Genomic DNA, 15,213 nt, shown 5'->3' with positions numbered 1-15,213 from the left:
GATAGAATCCCATAATACAATTCTATTTATATCAATGCATCGTTCAAAGCACTAATAACGGTATGATATTTATTGCAATATCCTTGACACTTTTTCGCAACATTATAATAAAAATCCCTAGTACACAAATTCCATGAAAAGTACATACACATGTGATGTCATCAGTGATTTCATCAATGACATTTGCAATGTCATCTTTGATATCCTGGGTGTTAGTGTCACGGCTTCAGCTTCCAGGCTCAGGAGTGGCACGAACAACCTACCCCTCCCGGGTCTTGGCGCCTGCAAGTTAGACTTACACAAGCTTCCGCGCCCCGGGCGGGGAAAGAGGGTTAGTATCTCGATGGTTGGATAGGTTCAGTAGCAAGGGTAACCGGAGAGAGGACTAGGAGAGGGGAGGTGGTCAGGGAAGGGGACATAGGATAACACAAAGCAACAGTTGATTATTCACACACATTCACAACATGCACAATTCCCCCCCACACCCCACAACAAGGGTTAGAACCAGAAAGAGACTTATCTCAAGGGGTGAGTGCTGGCCTCCTGCCTGCGCACTCTCAGGTCCACAATCCGGAGCAGTGTTATTGCTGAAAAGAGAGTGGGAATTACCATCTGCGTGTTACATCACACACCGAACGTTACATTCACTCACTCTTGCAATAGAGGTTAATGCACCCTTAAAGTGCTCAAGTAGTTAAGCACATGCAACTGTTAACGTTCCCCCTTACGAGCGGATTACAGCCGCGTGTGGCTCCGCGTCCGTTATTGCCCAAAATGTAATGTTAGCTTTCCCCCTTTACGAGCGGAGTACAGCCGCGCATGGCTCCGCGTCCGAAATGTAATTGCCACCAAAGGCTCCTGCGTAGCAACAACTCGTGTTGTATGTCACGCTGAATTAAGTTGTAGCCTCTCAGATAGCCGCGTAATCAAGAATGGCTGTTAGTGGGTTAAAACATGCTCGACTACGCGCTGCGTGATTTTCTATAGTTGCGCGTAGATCAGATTGCAGACACTATGGCGTTAGTATTCAAGGCTTTCACTTAGCTTGCTGGAGCAGGGGGGAACATGAGGAAGTTGGGCGGAGCCCCCCTGCGCGTGCCTCTGACCGCAGTTGCTGGTGGAATCCTTTGACTATCTACGGTTCAACACAGCGATGCACGCCTTCCCCCAGATCTGCTTACGCTGCCTGTGGCTTGCGGTACGTATCTGAAAGGCTTGAGGGGCCCGAGTGGAGGTTGAGTGGGGCGTGGCCCCTCGTGAGCTTCCCCTTGCTCGGAGCTCCGGAGAACACGTCTTCTCTGGTTGCTGTCCTGAGCACAAGCCCCGTGCTCTTGTTGAACTCGTGCGCATGCACGCACGTACCCCGCCCGACGTGGGCTTCAACATGTAGTTCTTGGCCCGGGGGTGCTTGGGAGATGTAGTCCGTGAGCTGTTTCTCCTGCAGAAAGGACATAACAGTCTTTTGTACAACAGTATTCTGTTTTTAGAGGCTTCCGTCTTCCTGGTACTGGTTGTCATTAGTTCCTGAGCCCTTCCCAGCACTGGAATGCTATGTTTATCATTGTGGCCCATGACAGTTAGTCTTAGCAGTGCACGGTGGTGGCGCGAGTTATTTTTCATAGCTTACCATAACTTGCGATTTTCAGGGGTCTTTCGGCTGTACTTAGAACCATAACGTCCCTTAAACAAACTTTTTTTAATATCACGCAAACAATATACAAACATGGTGTGCAAAAACCAACTTCTACAGATGGCTTTACACAGAATGTTGCAAAGTAAGAATTCATTCTCGTTCACAGTGAAGGTCAGCTGCTTCCATCTTTTGCTCGGGCCCCGGAGAGGCTCACGAAGCGGACTATAAGGTTGTATTGTGTTTTGACCTTGACAGACAGAGATTGTGATGAAAGACTTCTCTTGAGGGAGTGTTGCTAAAACGTAAGAGAAGATAAAGATGAAATTTCTGAAACGAAAACACTTTTATATATTATATCACTATGCGAAAGATCGTTCGCACACGCGGAGTCATATTTTGGGACTGCAACACTCGTAGACAATCGAAATTGCAATTGTACTGTAAGTAACCCTTTAGATTATTTTATACCAAATATAATTACAATAGCGTAGCATTAAAGACCGCTCAAGTTGAACTTGTTCGTTGAAAGTGGCATAATGTTTTCTACCGCGCACTATCACCGCCAAATTGATCCCCTGTCATTTAGAGGGCTCTGAAAAAGGCAGACGACACAGGGTGGGTTAATAGAAATTATTTAACCGGTCTATAGGCGGTCAAGCGCTCTACTCGCTGTGCCACTTCACTGTAGCCTGTCAAGTGGCACAGTGAGTACAACGCTCGCTTTGACATCCGTGCACAGCTTGCTAACGCAAGTTCGAATCCTGGCAAGGCCAAACTCAGCCTTTCATCCTTCTGTGGTCGATAAATGAGCACCACACACCGTGGTTAATAATAAGCACCGTTTAGATACCTCACGGTTCTTAGCGCTATATGAATGGGAAAATTTTATTATTAACATACTCCGTTGCACTATCTTCGATAGCAAATAGTTTCACGCCCTAATAAATAAAATAATGATTTTTAATGAAGATCGGCTGGTGAGACTAATTTATGTTTTTTAAAACAGGTATGTGGCCCCATTTTGCCCATGTCACGATTTACAGACTCCAGCGGATGGGGTCTTCAACTGCCAGGTGCAGGTCCAAATATGCAACTTCATGACCCTCACCATTTTATGGGACAATCGCCAAGGACCAATATACCCTTACGCAGTACTAGCGGCTACAAACAACATGCCAACCAATAGGGTGGTCTAATGGCTCGTTGTTGGAGCAACCTTCCGATTATCAGAGCGACCATTTACTGCTTTTATCATAAACCAACAGCCTATTTACCGCAAAGGAACAACGCGTGGCTCCAAATAAACTTTTGCTGATCGACAGCAGAGACAATAGCAAATCGCTGAATATTCACTAAACATTTGATGTCAAATATATGTACTTTACAAAATTTACAACCTTGCTGTTTGCTTTTAAATCACTGTTTCATATTCCGAATTGTGGCGCGATGTGTTGTGACATAATATGTGTTGTCTTCCGGGTTCTGTGTAAAGTCACTTACGACTGCAGAGAACTGGGCGCGTTTGATGACGCACCCTGTAACGTCACAGAGAGAGGCAGGGAATATGAATGCTTTGATAATATCAGGCTTAGGGGCGGGAGATATGATTTAGTGTCGCAAAAGCAAGTCAGCCAGGTCAATAGCGCCAGTCGTAGGATTATCACATAATGTTGGCGCTCACCAGCCGGATTTATCGTTTCTTTAGTGGACAAAAAGTCGGTTGACGCCCATAGGAAATTGTACTATTAGCGGACAAAAGGAGTGGTCTTAAAACACTTTCACTCTGACAACGAACAATACAAACAACGTTCTCAGAACACCCCCATTTTGTGTAATTGCAACCATTTCGGGACACATCGAGTGTTCTTAGAACACATTCAACTGGACAGATTACAATACAGACAGCGTCCTGAGGACACCCCCAGTTTGTGTATTTACAAACAATTAAGTACACCGCGAGTGTTCATAGCTCATTTTTACCTTCCTTGCGAATAAAAATGACACATACTCTGTCCTCTAAACACCCCACCATTTCGTTTATTTACAAAATGTCAGAACAGCCATGTTCTCCGCGGACAAATCGAACGCAACAAAAACGTCCAGCACATAAAAAAACAAAACATTGAACCTGTCTCATACTCCCCCACCCTCCCCAAACACTCTTACACACCAACACACGGCACTAAATACAATTTTTTATCCACGTTTCACCGTGCTGTACGCGGTCGACGGCGAATACAAGATGGCGGGCGCCACAGAAAATCTGACGCGCTCCACGCCCCTCGCCGTCCAATCAGCGAACACGTCGCATGTCCGCGGACATGACGCAAGGCCATGGGCCAATCGGGGTGCTGTCATTTTGGTCATTATTAAAAAAACTACTGGACGGATTTACACCAAATTTGCAAAAGCACGCTTTCGGGACCAGGCTGCCGCTCCTGCCGCAAATTTGGTGTAAATCCGTCCAGCGGTTCGGGCTGTAGCCGTGCGCAAAGTTTTTTCCCATTCAGTCTATGGGAAAAAAAAAGTTTTGGGACCCCCCTATACCTTTTCCCCCCCTGGACGAATCCTCACCAAACTTTGCAGAGTGGGACATATACTTTTTTTGCAAAGTTTGGTGAGGATTCGTCCAGGGGGAGTGAAGTTATAAGCCGCCCAAAAAGTCCTCTTCCTATGGAAACAGCAACTTAACCATAACTACACAGCCACTACAGTGGATGTGTAATATGTATGGGGCAGCAATCACCAATGTGTGAAAATACAATTCAGAAGATAAGTAAGGCAATTGAGATCACTTTTAAGCAGCGCAGAAGATAAAACACAGGGAAAAAACAGTTTTGGTTTGTGAATGGATAGTGCTTAGGTTAATATTTCCCCCTGCAAAGTTCTTAATTCACAATTGAGCATTTCTACACAGATGTAAGTGAGCATCAGGTATTCAGGAATGAACAACAAAATACAGTGTTGGAATATTATCTTCCCTCCCCAAACAAGAGAGAAAACGTTTTTGGAACTTTGACACTTTAACAATGGCTTTGTGAAAAAAGGAAAAGTGTGCAAAAATGCTTATATTGATGTAAATTCCTATGAGAGCAACACTAAACAGGTTCTAACAAACATGAGCTTCAAGATTAACAACAGTACACACTTTAGATCGGAATGGAAGTTAAGAAACACTTTGAATGGAAAAAGACTTTGTGTAAAACTTTTGCAAAATACGAATTTGTGGCAAAATTTCACCATACGATTTTTAATAAAAACGGGTCAAATATGTTGCAATTGTTAGTTGTGGATGTAGCTACATATCTTAGGTTTAACTGAGAATCGAAATTAGGTATCTAGCTATGAAATTGAAGAAGTTATGGAAGTTTTAGTGAGAGGTGTTTTTGAAAAAATTAGAACAGAGAAAAGTTTAAATTTGGGTTTAAAAATGACAGATTGGGTTATTTAAACTATATTAATGACTAGGAAAAAGAGAACGCCACCCGTGAATCTCCACAGTTGCGCACGGCCGATTGTAACTCTTCACGTGTGATACTCTGGTTTCCGTTTTGTATGGGAATTACTTCATTTAATCCAAATCACTAATGGGTTATGGTTTAAGGAAACAAATGAGAAACAAATCAGTGCAAGAATGGTTCTGACAATATTTGAGGTTCTGAAGTTAAAGATGGGATGGTTTAAGATTGGGATAGGACAATGCAAATATATACAACACCAGATAGACCAATTAAAAGAGGAAAACAATAAATGAATTATTATAGATCTAGAATCTCAAGAGGAATTTGATGAGGAGCGCCAGATATCTAGTGCATTTTAAAAACAAAGGGATGACTTGACTGAACAGAGGGGCACTCTAAGTCAGGAGAGGGACGCCTTGGGCCAGGAAATCAGCCAATTAAAAACCAAACAAGAGGAAAGAAAGCTGGCCCTCCAGGAGCTCAGTGAGGTAAAACCGAATATAAGAAGCTACTAGAGTATACCAGGCGGGTGGAGGATGCTCTGGAAAAGAACACCCAGACCAATAATGATAAAACTCAGGAGGTGAGTCTCCTGCAGCAGAAATTGTCCCAGTTTTTCCAAACCAGGCAGGAAGCACAGAGAGACAATGAGGCTCTCTGTGAAAAGAATGATAGGCTCCACAAACAGATAGCCACGCAAGAGTAAATCATTGAGACCAGTTAGGCCTTAATAGAGGAGCAAAAGAGACAGATGTTGGCATATCACCAGGGAATTGGGGCTGAAAGAGAAGAGGTAGGGAGGGACAGAGAAACCCCTGAGCATAACATCAGGACCCCTGTAATCAGGGACGCTAACCCCTTCATTACCATGGACTCTGCCACCTTCATGTCCACTGGCTCACATGAACCAAGGGCCATGGGGATGGTAGACTTCCGCAGAATAGGTAACATGGGACTGACAGATCAGCGCCTCCCAGAAATTGATGGACGGGCATCTCTGTACAGATCCCCACATGTTAGGGCTAGCCTCTCTGATCGGGAAGAGTCCTGTGAGGGGAGAGTCAGGGAATTGGATCCTCAAAAATGCTGCCTACCAAAGGATCAGTTTGTCAAATTTGGTGGGGAACTCCAGGAAAGCCAGCCTAAAAAGAGTATCCTAAAGACCTCTTCACAGCTAGGGCAGTGGGGGAGGGGGTTCTCAGACAATCCTAGGAGCAGGGGAGAGTCAGAAGACTCTTCTGAGCGCCACAGGCATCAAGAAACTAGACCCCCACATTCTGCAAGCCCTTCTCAAACTCACAGAAAAGGGAGTGCCTAGAGGATCAGATAGCCACCTCGAATAGTAGTACCTCTGAGTCAGAGGATGAGTGGACTCAGGTGACTAAGACCAAAAAGGCCAACAAAATCAAGAGGGCTCTACAAAAAGATCCCCTGAAACAGATCAAGGCCATTAGGAGCATTATAACTCCCTATCACAAAAATGCCAAGTATTCAGTCTGGGAACATCTGGAATTATACAAACAGATGAAAGATAGTGAGAGTTGCATCAATATCTAAAATGGGCATTTTCCCCTGAGTACTCCAGCTTCTTTGTGGGTCTGGAGGATCAGAACCACTCAAGATGGTCCACCTACAGGGCGGCCATCCTAAAACATTTTTCTGTCCATAGGAACCCCCAAGAGGCCCGCAAGGCAGCCTACAATCTGCAGTGTGGGGAAGATCAGGCCCCACAAGAATTTGTGCAAGAACTAAAACATGCCTTTGCACAGACCACCAGGAGGGTGCGCACAGGCAGTAGGGAGTTCATTAACACCTTCTTCCATACAGCCCCTAAATACATCATGAGCCAGCTAGTGAGGGATTTTCACGAGAAGAGATCACTGGACTGGGTCATTGAACAGGCGACCCGTATTTATGAAGTGCAGAAACCTTTAGAGAATAAAAACACCAATAAAAACCCCAAACCATCCAACATCCCGGCTGCTGCTAAGGTGGCGGAGGTGAAGGTTGCCCCCACTTTAGATCTGGAGATGGGGGGGGGCCTAAAAATATACCTATACAGAATTTACCCAACCAAAGAACCAGAAGGCCCTCGGGCCAATCCCAGACAGTTAGTCAGGGAGGTAATCCCACAAATGGGACCCCTAACTCCCCGGATGACATCAGCCCCCGTTACAAGGGCAACAAACCCATCCTGGGGTATGTGTGGACTCCCCCAGCCCAAGGGGGGATTCAACCAAGTAGGTACCAACCCTGGGAACTTCCCTCCTAACTTTCCCCAGGAGGGCAGTAATCCCCCAAATGGCGGGTTGAGCTTCTTTCCCCGGTAACCGCAAAACGTCAACCCGCAAAACAACCCTCCTTTCTTTCCCCACTTTCCTGAGCCCAGACAGCCCAATCCGGGAGAGGGGAGGCCGAGGGTGGAGGGTTACCAGAACTATCCCAACCCAGGGCACTATGGGAGAAGGGACAGTTACCCTTCCCATGGTCTACCTAGGATGGGTTATATCAATGGGTACTCCCAAATTTTTTGTTATCGGGGGGTCTAGTCTGTGAACAGGGAGATTCTTGAGAGACAAGGAAACATGACAGACTGACTACCCCTCTCTCTTAGGTCTTTCAACAACACAGATGTAGGTGTTAAAGTACTATCACATCAATATGGTGAATACTTTTTGCAAAACAACATTAATGCAAGAAAAAAATGTTTTTCTTCCACAGACCGTTAATTTATAAAGGTATAAATCATTTTAATAATTGGTTAAAAACCACATGTTTTTTTACATATAAATTGTGCATGTGTGGGCTTTTTCATACATCACTCATACCTTTCATGACTATTCATTCATACTGTGACATAAGGGTTTAACAATTTAAATTTTGTTTTGGCATATTAGTTGTTAATAATATACATGACATCAGAAAAAACATTTTGTTTTTCTATAGGTCGACATATGTTTCGGCCCCTTATACTAGTACCGCCGTTGTATACGGTGGTCTAAAGATTTGTTAATGGGCCATCTTCAGGACAATAATAATTTTTAGAAGCTTCACGTCTTCACCTCTTTTTCTTTTCCATATGAAAAGCCCAATCTAAAAACACAAATAATACTAGTATTACTTTGTTGAACGGTCTGTACTCATTTAGTTGTTTTTAAGGTAATGGCCAAATTACTTTGCCAAGAACGAGGCACCTACCTGTGGTCGAAATGTTTTATTCTGGACCACAGAGCTTAAGTTGTAGGGTATCTTCTATTTTACCCCTTGTCAGGAGCCCTATTGAAAGGGAACATTTATAGGGAGAATTACTACCCTGCTTGTGTACTTGAGTCAACACGTGAGAAGAAGAAAATTTTCATTTTCAAAATTCGGAAAGCAACTTACAATGAGCTTATAGATGTAGGTGAATCTTCAGTATTCTCTACTACTGGACCACTTGATGGATTGTAAACGCGTGGAGGCTGTTTTACGTGGGTGGCATCAAAAGTAGTATCTAGAGGACAAGGGCGCGATTAGAGACCAACTAGTAGTAATCCTCTTACAATTATTGTTAAAGACAGTATTGTTATAACAATGCTTTTGCACACTATGATTTTCAAACAGCTAATTCAGTATTATTTATAGTAGTTAGACCTCAGGTGTCGGCTTGATATGGTTGGAAGTTAAGAGTTTCATCTGTCAGTAGCTTAACAGATTTTTCTTTTACAGGCTTCAGATCTAAAAGTAGCCATTTCTGACGGAAGCCGCGTATATGCGGTCATGTGAGCTTATATGTCTTACTGTAAAGTAAGTTAGTGATGGTTTCTAATAACGAAGCGGCATGCATAGTGGCATACTTAATACGAGCTAGTAGTTGCTCTTATGTTAGTTTCTCTGCTTTTACTGTTCCACTGACCTTATTGTGGTTGTCACAGTAATTTGAAGGGCAATTGCCCTTAACGTGTCTTGCCTTGGTTGTTGTACAATTTCTGTTTGAGAGGAGCTCCAATGTGTTAGTAAGAGCTTACTAACACGCCGCCAGCCAGTCGAGTTTAACTACCTACACGGGTCTGAAGTACTTGGCAGGTGTTCATACACGATTAGGGATATGCAGGCTTACCTCTGGTGTGTATTAGCGGCGAACGGTGTTTCAATTCTGTTAGCGTCCGTTCGTCTGTCGCTGAAAAGCTTGGCAGAGGCAGAAAGGGGGTGGGAAATGTGTATTTGTATGAGTCACGTGAACGGGATGCACGCGTTTTTTACGTTGGTTTCTGCCGGGGACAAAATTCGCGGCCATTTTGTAAGCATATATGGCTTGTAAAACGCATTGTGATTATACGAATAATGTTATAAGTGCGTTATGCTGCTATTCATGCGTGTAGTACCGCTATTTAACACTTTACACAGCGGAAACTTTTTCTTAAGGAAAGATGTTCGCTTGAGTCAAACAGCATTGGTTCCACTATTACGTCTTGTTATGGGCACACTTGAACAGATATTATTCTTTAATGGGGAAGAGAGCTGATTACTAAGTGACAGATAGTTGACTTGCTGATGTATAGAGGTGTGTGTCTTAACATAATTTAATTCTTCAAAGAAAAGCACTCCATTCAACGGCTATATTTAGCCCATTTTGGACGGTTTTCAGGTTATAAATCCATTTTTGTTCGGCTTGAGTGAGTGCTTTATCTTTGTTCCCATTACGTGGCGAGGTGTGTATAACTTGTATAATACACCATATGAAATCTGTACATTTGTGTTGTTTCTGAACGAAGTGAGCCACTAGTGGTTTGTTTTCTACTGAGTTACGAATACAGGATTTGTGCTCGTTGATGCGTTGGCGAACAGGTCGTTTGGTTTTGCCTATATATACCAAATCACAGGGGCATTTGATCGCATAAACTACCCACGGTGTCAGACAGTTGGTAAAGTTTTTCAATTCTATGATGGTGTGGCACAAAGTGATTTTTTTAAAAGTAGCTGTTTGTGCACACACTGAGCAGTGTCCACATCGGTGGTGGCCAATTACAGGCGGTAAGCCCCAAAGTGATGTTTGTGCAGGCTTTTTGGATTGTGGAGGCTGGTAAGAATGTACCAGGTTGTCTTTGATATTAGGTTGTCTTTTGAATGCAAACCTGGGAACCAGTGGATTAAAATCTTCTGTACAGATCATTTTCCAGTGTTTGCGTATGATCTTTCTATAGATGTTACTGATCGGACTATATGTGCTTACACAGGTTATTTTGTCTTCTTGCTGTCGTTTTACTGGTTCTAAAGTACTAGTACGATTTGTATATAGCACTCTTTTGTATGCTCTGTGTATAGTTTTCTGCGGGTAACCTCTTTCTTTAAGTCTTAACTTGAGGTGTTTAGCATGTTCTTTATATTTATCTACATCAGTACAGTTTCTGCGAATACGCAAAAACTGACCGTAAGGTAAACCTTCTTTGAGACTTGAAGGATGAAACCTTGCGTAATTAAGCAAGGTGTTTCTGTCAGTGGGTTTTCTGTATAAGACCGTTTCAATGGAACCTTCTGTTGTTTTCTGTATTTCCAAATCTAGGAACGGTATTTTGTTTAAGTCGGTGTGGATCGTAAATTGAATATGAGAATTCTGAAGATTCAACCATTGATGAAACGAGGCTAGAAGTTCAGAGGTGCCGCTCCATATGAGACATATATCATCGATATATCGTAGCCACTTTTTTATGTATTGTCGGAAGGGGTTGTTCGGACTGTATATGGACTGTTGTTCTAAATTATCCATATACAGATTAGCCAGGTCTGGGGCAAAAGTTGCTCCCATACTTGTCCCTTTCAATTGGTTGTAGAAGTGATCTTTGTATAAGAAAAAATTCTCTTTAAGGGCAAGCCTAATGCATTCTACAATGAAAGCGGTCGGGACCAAATTTAGGGTCTCTGTGCGTCTTTCTAAGTAATCGACCATTACCTTAAGACAGTCATCTTGTGGGATGCTGGTATATAAACTTACCACATCTAAAGTCACTAGGATGTCTGTTGAATCTAAATGTATGTTTTCTAGCATTTTAATCATACTTGTGGTATCTTTCACATACGATCTCATTTTTGGAACAAATGGTCTCAAAAACCAGTCGGAGTATATTGACAGTGGTTCGAGGATAGAATTGATGGCTGCTACAATTGGTCTACCGGGGGGTTGTTTATCATCTTTATGAATTTTGGGAATCAAATAGAAAGCCGGTGTGGTGGGATGTTGATTTACCAAGAATTCTTTTTCTTCGAGGTCTATCCAATTTTCGTCTAGAGCATATATCATGAGGCTGTTAATTTCTTCTTGCAAACGAGGGGTTGGGTCAGCTGGAAGTTTTCTGTATGAAGATGTATCATTAAGATGTTTCATTACTTCGGTTTCATAAAGATCTTTAGTCCACAGCACTATGCCTCCGCCCTTATCTGCTGGTTTGATTATTAAATCGTCGTTATTTTGTAAAGCTTTTAATGCTTGTCTTTCGGCTTTAGATAAGTAGTTTTTTGAAAAATTTCTGTTTTTTATAGCTTTTTGAATTTCCCAGGAGACCTTTTGTTCAAAAGCTACTATTGCTGGACTAACCATAGCATTGGTGGGAACAAATTTCGAAGATTTTTTAAGACCTGTGGTAGTAGTTTCCTTCGTGGACAAGTTGTTATTTCTGAAGAAATATTTTAAACGGATGAGTCTATAAAATTTCTGCAGTTCAACTTCTGTTTCAAAGGGTTTGGCTTGTGCTGTTGGAACAAATGACAGTCCTTTGGATAGGACACTTATTTCGGTACTTGAAAGAACATATGAGGAAAGGTTGTAAATGGGAATTACCACGTTTGTGCTGGTCCTTGTCAGTTCCTGGTGTTCATCCGGGGCGGGCCTTGTTGTTTGTTTCGCCCGCGTTGGCCTCTTCCCCGAAAAAATTGTTGAGGAGGAGGTCCTGAGGAGCCTTGTTGGCCGGAATCTGATCCACTGCTCGTTGATGCATTTGACGAGAGGGAAAAGTTAACAAATGGTCTTCTCTGGTTACCCTTATTATGGGGTCTAGCTTGACTGGCTTTCTGAATGTCTTCATAATAGGACTCTATCAGGTAAGGGTAGGTTTTGGTCTCTTTATATTGTTCCACATCTTTTCTTAGTTTCCAGATCTTTTTTTCAAGGGTTATTTTCCTAAAATTCACCATTTCTTCTTCAATTTTGGCTAAAGTTTCTTTCAGATCTTTCATGGTGTTGTCATGTTTAATTTTCGCCTCAAAGGTATCTATTTCTGTTCTTTGTATTGCTGCTTCTTCTTCTGAAGTTTCTATAATCAAGATTAATAGATCTCTTGAGCACTTATTACTGACCCCACTGAATCTGCTCTTGAATTTGGTGTTGTTGGTAAACACTCGGGGGACATTTTTAATTTGTAGACCTTCTGGAATTGTTCCTGCTTTTAAATATGCAAGCATAAGTTTGCCATGAGATTCAGTTCGAATCAATTTTTTCTTTTTTTGGGTTAAAAGTTCTGCGTCATTAGACTGCGGAGTGTTTGCTGCTTCGTTAGCGATATCTCCTAGCAATGTAGGTTGATTGATGAGTTTTTTATAATACTCATCAGAGAACGACACTAAGTTTTCAATGTCCATTCTCTCACTTCTTAACACAAAACGTTTGTTTGTGATGACAGAAATGATACCCAACAACCGCGGGTTGTCCAAGGAAAGTTATATCAATGGGTACTCCCAAATTTTTTGTTATCGGGGGGTCTAGTCTGTGAACAGGGAGATTCTTGAGAGAAAAGGAAACATGACAGACTAACTACCCCTCTCTCTTAGGTCTTTCAACAACACAGATGTAGGTGTTAAAGTACTATCACATCAATATGGTGAATACTTTTTGCAAAACAACATTAATGCAAGAAAAAAATGTTTTTCTTCCACAGACCGTTAATTTATAAAGGTATAAATCATTTTAATAATTGGTTAAAAACCACATGTTTTTTTACATATAAATTGTGCATGTGTGGGCTTTTTCATACATCACTCATACCTTTCATGACTATTCATTCATACTGTGACATAAGGGTTTAACAATTTAAATTTTGTTTTGGCATATTAGTTGTTAATAATATACATGACATCAGAAAAAACATTTTGTTTTTCTATAGGTCGACATATGTTTCGGCCCCTTATACTAGTACCGCCGTTGTCTACGGTGGTCTAAAGAATTGTTAATGGGCCATCTTCAGGACAATAATAATTTTTAGAAGCTTCACGTCTTCACCTCTTTTTCTTTTCCATATGAAAAGCCCAATCTAAAAACACAAATAATACTAGTATTACTTTGTTGAACGGTCTGTACTCATTTAGTTGTTTTTAAGGTAATGGCCAAATTACTTTGCCAAGAACGAGGCACCTACCTGTGGTCGAAATGTTTTATTCTGGACCACGGAGCTTAAGTTGTAGGGTATCTTCTATTTTACCCCTTGTCAGGAGCCCTATTGAAAGGGAACATTTATAGGGAGAATTACTACCCTGCTTGTGTACTTGAGTCAACACGTGAGAAGAAGAAAATGTTCATTTTCAAAATTCGGAAAGCAACTTACAATGAGCTTATAGATGTAGGTGAATCTTCAGTATTCTCTACTACTGGACCACTTGATGGATTGTAAACGCGTGGAGGCTGTTTTACGTGGGTGGCATCAAAAGTAGTATCTAGAGGACAAGGGCGCGATTAGAGACCAACTAGTAGTAATCCTCTTACAATTATTGTTAAAGACAGTATTGTTATAACAATGCTTTTGCACACTATGATTTTCAAACAGCTAATTCAGTATTATTTATAGTAGTTAGACCTCAGGTGTCGGCTTGATATGGTTGGAAGTTAAGAGTTTCATCTGTCAGTAGCTTAACAGATTTTTCTTTTACAGGCTTCAGATCTAAAAGTAGCCATTTCGGACGGAAGCCGCGTATATGCGGTCATGTGAGCTTATATGTCTCACTGTAAAGTAAGTTAGTGATGGTTTCTAATAACGAAGCGGCATGCATAGTGGCATACTTAATACGAGCTAGTAGTTGCTCTTATGTTAGTTTCTCTGCTTTTACTGTTCCACTGACCTTATTGTGGTTGTCACAGTAATTTGAAGGGCAATTGCCCTTAACATGTCTTGCCTTGGTTGTTGTACAATTTCTGTTTGAGAGGAGCTCCAATGTGTTAGTAAGAGCTTACTAACACGCCGCCAGCCAGTCGAGTTTAACTACCTACACGGGTCTGAAGTACTTGGCAGGTGTTCATACACGATTAGGGATATGCAGGCTTACCTCTGGTGTTTATTAGCGGCGAACGGTGTTTCAATTCTGTTAGCGTCCGTTCGTCTGTCGCTGAAAAGCTTGGCAGAGGCAGAAAGGGGGTGGGAAATGTGTATTTGTATGATTCACGTGAACGGGATGCACGCGTTTTTTACGTTGGTTTCTGCCGGGGACAAAATTCGCGGCCATTTTGTAAGCATACATGGCTTGTAAAACGCATTGTGATTATACGAATAATATTATAAGTGCGTTATGCTGCTATTCATGCGTGTAGTACCGCTATTTAACACTTTACACAGCGGAAACTTTTTCTTAAGGAAAGATGTTCGCTTGAGTCAAACAGCATTGGTTCCACTATTACGTCTTGTTATGGGCACACTTGAACAGATATTATTCTTTAATGGGGAAGAGAGCTGATTACTAAGTGACAGATAGTTGACTTGCTGATGTATAGAGGTGTGTGTCTTAACATAATTTAATTCTTCAAAGAAAAGCACTCCATTCAACGGCTATATTTAGCCCATTTTGGACGGTTTTCAGGTTATAAATCCATTTTTGTTCGGCTTGAGTGAGTGCTTTATCTTTGTTCCCATTACGTGGCGAGGTGTGTATAACTTGTATAATACACCATATGAAATCTGTACATTTGTGTTGTTTCTGAACGAAGTGAGCCACTAGTGGTTTGTTTTCTACTGAGTTACGAATACAGGATTTGTGCTCGTTGATGCGTTGGCGAACAGGTCGTTTGGTTTTGCCTATATATACCAAATCACAGGGGCATTTGATCGCATAAACTACCCACGGTGTCAGACAGTTGGTAAAGTTTTTCAATTCTATGATGGTGTG

General features: G+C 41.9%; 1 long non-coding RNA gene across 1 annotated transcript; it reads right to left on the bottom strand.

The window, feature by feature from the left end:
* Positions 1 to 13,005: 13,005 nt before the first annotated feature.
* Positions 13,006 to 13,542, bottom strand: LOC138473574 (uncharacterized). Its single transcript, XR_011268791.1, has 2 exons — positions 13,479 to 13,542; positions 13,006 to 13,373 (listed from the first exon to the last, which is right to left on the bottom strand). It is a non-coding gene; the product is annotated as an uncharacterized lncRNA (long non-coding RNA).
* Between the last annotated feature and the right edge of the window lie 1,671 nt (positions 13,543 to 15,213).

The sequence above is a fragment of the Ambystoma mexicanum genome, chromosome 8 (assembly GCF_040938575.1).
Source record: "Ambystoma mexicanum isolate Mex_15411 chromosome 8, UKY_AmexF1_1, whole genome shotgun sequence".
Classification (NCBI taxonomy): Eukaryota; Metazoa; Chordata; class Amphibia; order Caudata; family Ambystomatidae; genus Ambystoma; species Ambystoma mexicanum.
This window is presented reverse-complemented; position numbering and strand designations above follow the sequence as displayed.